A 5,086-nucleotide genomic window follows, 5' to 3' on the forward strand; every position below is an offset into this window, starting at 1 on the left:
GTGCACCCACGCAGGCACGCATGGATGAATGCACGCACATATGCACGCATGCACGCATGCACACATGCACGCACGCATGCAGGCGCACACACATGCATGCACGCATGTATGCACACGCACCGAAGAACACACGCACGCAGGCGCGCACACCTACACGCATGCACACGCACACACACAAACATTTATGTATTAGTCCATGTGACTGCACACACATCCACTGATTTATAGCAAGGCACACACCTGCTGTAACTTCTGATAACCTAAACATTATGCAGTGACGAACATGCACTTACTCTGTGCACAGGTCATGTTAGGCCGTGTGGATTTTTCTCAAATAACCAATATTACTTACAGTACAACCGATTTATGAGTTTAGTGTGGCAGGCTACTCTTGGCTTTTTTTAAAGCTGTAATGTGAGTGATGTACAGTACAGCACAAATACTATGCATACCGGTAATCCCCTGACTACGGAAGCCGATAGCGGCCTTCGTCACATCTTTTTTAATTCACTTCGTTATCCCGAGATAACGGTATAATTAATTGGAGATCTCGATAAAACAATAATGTCGTGTCACAGGCGGAACTGCATTCACTTGCGTTGTTTCCGAGGGGAACAATATTACAGCGACACCTGAGGTGCAGGTAAACAACAGCTCTTTGGTAAACGCTGGCATGCCAATTCAGTTTGTTAATCAATGAAAAGCAAAGCCACGAGAGCCACTTTAGTAATTAACCACTCTAGCGGTAGGCAGGCGTGCAATTTAAACGCATCAGCTATCCGGAGAGGAACATAGCCGAGAGGGAACAGTGAAGAACTGGAGGAGTTGTAAACTGTGAAATCGCTGGGGAGGACCCCATCACGGACGGGAAACGATGGACGGAGCCCCCCTTCTGCCCTTTGGGTAAGGTAAGTGTCACTTTGTGCGATATACCCCCTTACCACTGCCTGCCTAATGCTCTGTTGGCCCTTGCTCGCTACACCGCCACCGTAGGCTTAACATTGTGCTTGCAATTGCCTCCTTGCCTTCGCTTGCCCCTGGTAACCCATCGTTGTGTTGCTGTCGCTACCCCCGATACCTGCCAGCATTATAATAATGTTGCTGGCCCATGGCCACCTGAACTGCAGTGCTCGCCCTGTTAACTCCTTTCTGTGTGTGCTGCTATCAAGTCAAGTCAACTGTAGACCTACTTTATTGTCAAAAATCCATGTAACAGTGTTGGCACAGAACCAGTTTGAAATTGCGTTTGACCAGTCTCCAATGTGCAATACACACACACACACACACACACACACACACACACACACACACACACACACTAACCTACTCATACTAAGCTTATTCTTTCTCTGACACATTCATTCACAGCATGTGCAGTACACAGACAATACACACTCACACATGTGCAATTTTCAAACTCTGTCATACTGATATAGACATGTAGGCTACAATACAATATACGCACACACACCCAATCGCTTCCCCCAACCCCTGCTTGCATTAATGCTGCTACTCCCCTAGCCACCTGAGCTGCTAAAACTCTGAAGCGCTTGCCCACTGCATGTGCTACTGTTACTATTCCCGAGCCTTGCCTGTATGACTGTTGCTATAGTTCCCCAACATGACTGTAAATTGTGTCCCCTTATTGCAAGAGCTGCTGCTATCCCCCGGCCCCCTCCCTTTGCATGGGCTGCTAACCTAGTCACCTGAACTACTGCAACCGTGCTGTGCTTACCCCTCTTGCCCCACTGGCGTAACTACCTTGCTAACCTCCCCATCTCTTTTTCTCTAGCCCCAGCCCACAGGAAACCAGGCGGCTCCGACCTACTGTACCCACTCCTGCCGGAACGCCACCACATCTCCCCAACGTTGGTCTGTCTTCACGTGTGAGTCTGTAGTGTTATTATGCTCCCTCTCCCCACCTTAGCCTATCAGCTGTGCTGCTTGAGCTAAAGCAGGGATGGGGAACCTTTTTCATTTAAGGGGCCACTTCAAATTCTTCCAAGGGCCGTAGAAGTTCTCAGAGGGCTGTACTATGAACACAAACCAGCATATTCCCCTGCACTTCATGTCTATATTGAAGGCAGCAAACTTTAAAAGAGACCACACCTTCTCTAGGCCCCCTTAATATAACATGATTGTATTGCCAATGCAGTTTTACAATGTCATATTTCATGTGAAGGATGCATAACATTAAAATTATATCGGGGGCCGGATAAAACGCTTCAAGGGCTGCAAATGGTCCTCAACACATAGGTTACCCACCCCTGACCTTAAGTGTGCCATGTTTATACATGGGTGGTTGACGTTTAAGGGCGTAACGCAAAAAAAAAAATCAAATTCCTGAAAAAAATGATGGATAAAAATGGGAAAAAATAGAAAAAAAATAAAGCACTCAGTGGTCTGTGGAATTTCACCTTAATTTTGCCATTTTTGGGAAAATGTGTCCTGCATCAACACATAGCATAGGCATGTCACACCGCAGGAAAATGGAGTCACACCACAGGGAATTTACTGCATTATGGCCATTTTAATCCTTTTGTATACATGACTGACATCTGAGCTCATGCTAACTTGATAATGATATTGTGTTTAATCTTAATATGTGTTTTCATTAATAAAAAACTTTTTTTCCACCTATAAGAACAGTCACACCACAGGACACCATAAAATGAACCTAAGCATTGCGTGACAGAAAGATTGCAATATGAAGACATATTAAGAGGTTAAGAGTCACCTTAACCTTCCACAGCACTTTCCAAAAACTGAGGTACTGACTGGTTAGGAGCCAGTCTTTAAGACCCTTGTAGTTGGCCTTGCAGCTGCCCATTCACAAACATTGACATACATGTCACCCCACAGGACGCAATTTGTGTTACGAAATTGAACTTGTAGTTAATATTACTGTCTTGAGTTTTTTCCACATTCACATATCTTAATCTAAAGTTAAGATTAATGCAATCATGCCAAATGCTTCATACATTATTCAAAATGTAGTTGGTTAATTTGTATATATATTATTATATATTGTTTCGTTAATGTTACAGTCACACCTCAGGAAATTTGACATATAAACCTTTACATAAATCTTAACAAAAATGTTTCTTCTCATCTAAGACTAATATGAAACATAATGTACCACATCTTCTTTCATTGACATTTGTTTTTTAAAGGAAAATAACAGTTTTGTAGGTTTTTTAACCAATGTTACGAAAAAACAAGGCGTCACGTCTCCCACCCACATGCGGGTAGCTGACCAGGAGACCCCACCCCTACTTGGACAGTGACTGGAGCCGACCTGATCCATGCTGCTGTTGCTGCCCCGATCTCTTCCAGTGCAATTGTTGCTATCCCCCAAGTGCCAATCCCTGCCCCTATGCATGCTGTTAACCCTTTAACCACCTGAACTGCTGCAACAGTGCTGTGCTTGTCTCTGTTGCTCCATCAATGCATATTCTTTCACTACCCCTGAGCCCTACCTGTATGCATGCTGGAACTAGGAACGGCAACCTGCCCCTGGCCAGTTGTACCTGCCCTACTCTGCTGCTGCCCAGGCTTTGTCCCTCTCCTGGCGTGGGTTTGTCATCACGCGTAAGTTTGTAATGACACTTGTGCCTAACCTGATTACAGTGTTGTGTTCTGTATGCCTCCTCTCAGGTCACATTTGATGTAGCTGCACAGCCCGCTGGTACCGGACGGGACCTATCAGATCGGACTATTGCTGCTTTCCCCTCCCCCAAAGACGGGGACCTCATCGGGCTCCCATCCACCCCCTGACCTGTGGACTAGTGCTGTTCTCTCCTGCCCCTTCCAACCAGCTCGCCCAAGTTGATTGACCTACAGTGTGCTGTGTATACCGGTAGTTATTCACCCTACTTACATGGATTGCTGTGTTCTCATTGTGTGGTCTCATTTTAAATTAAAAAAATTCAACCCTTTAATTCTGTAGTCCCGTGTGTCTTATTGGAAGTGTGTCCCAACTCCTCAAGGTTGCTAGGGTAAATTCCAAGTAGGCATTTTTGCCTGGTGACACAGCAGTGCTTTCCAATATGCGACCTTGCGTCCTCCACTTGGGCTTGTGGCCTCACGTTTTGATGATGCCCCGCCTCTGTGGAGAAAACGATTACGTTTTCCCCGCTGTCAGCCTAGCCAAAACAATTTTTGGCGGACTATTCTTCATTTACCATCCTGTTTGAAAATGAGAAAATGACTTTACAATTGAGTTTTGCGAGATATTGAAATATAATGCTGTTGTTTTTGATGTCATTACAATGTATTACTTCCTGGTACGAGGCCAGAGGCACAAGTGGAGGACACAAGGTCACATATTGGAACGCACCCATAGACCCTAGAATATCAACATTTGCCAGTATATGCCACTTTAGTACTGAGAATAACCACTGAAGTATGCAAACATGAGGCACTAGAGATGTCAGAGTAACGAGGTGGAAGTAGTAGGCTACTACAATACAGTGTCTGAACTTTTGGAGTTGTGTTTACACCCATTTCCACTTTCATATGATGAAATAACTACTTGATAAGGACAGTTAAAAGACAAATCTGAGTAAGTTAACCTGGAGGCAGTGGTTAACTGTTTGAGATCCCTTTGCCTTGATGGCAATTGTGCATCAGGGCTGTTTTATTACTTCTTAACTTTTCCTTTCAGTAGTAGAGTTTTTCTTTAATATTTAAAGACGCACTGTGTAACATTTCCAGTTCATTTCCAGAATTCATGCTGCCCATTCACAAATGACCTTTTTCACGAACAAGCCTGCTTATCACAATCTCACATTGTCAGCCTTATTCATTATGATTGGGAAAGAGCACTTTTCATTCTTGAAAAGATGGATATGCTCCATGTCTGCCATTTTGAATTTCCAGACATTTTCGCTGCAAAACTTATTTTTATATAGTGCTTGTTGTACTTCTTCTCCAGTCCTGTGCTCCAGTAGTACTACATTTAATATACGGTATACAATAATATGTACAATGATACATTTTCAGCCCTGACCCTGTGATTCAGTAGCACAAAATGCTGTGTGACAGTATGATGGTAGCCTAGAGCAAGTAAGGCAGTGTAGTGATT

At 44.2% G+C, this 5,086-nt stretch overlaps 1 long non-coding RNA gene across 1 annotated transcript; it reads left to right on the forward strand.

Annotated features, from left to right (window-relative positions):
- Positions 1 to 519: 519 nt before the first annotated feature.
- Positions 520 to 3,965, forward strand: LOC134452581 (uncharacterized). Its single transcript, XR_010035481.1, has 3 exons — positions 520 to 908; positions 1,793 to 1,886; positions 3,658 to 3,965. It is a non-coding gene; the product is annotated as an uncharacterized LOC134452581 (long non-coding RNA).
- The last annotated feature ends 1,121 nt before the right edge of the window (positions 3,966 to 5,086 follow it).

This window comes from Engraulis encrasicolus, chromosome 7 (assembly GCF_034702125.1).
Source record: "Engraulis encrasicolus isolate BLACKSEA-1 chromosome 7, IST_EnEncr_1.0, whole genome shotgun sequence".
NCBI lineage: Eukaryota > Metazoa > Chordata > Actinopteri > Clupeiformes > Engraulidae > Engraulis > Engraulis encrasicolus.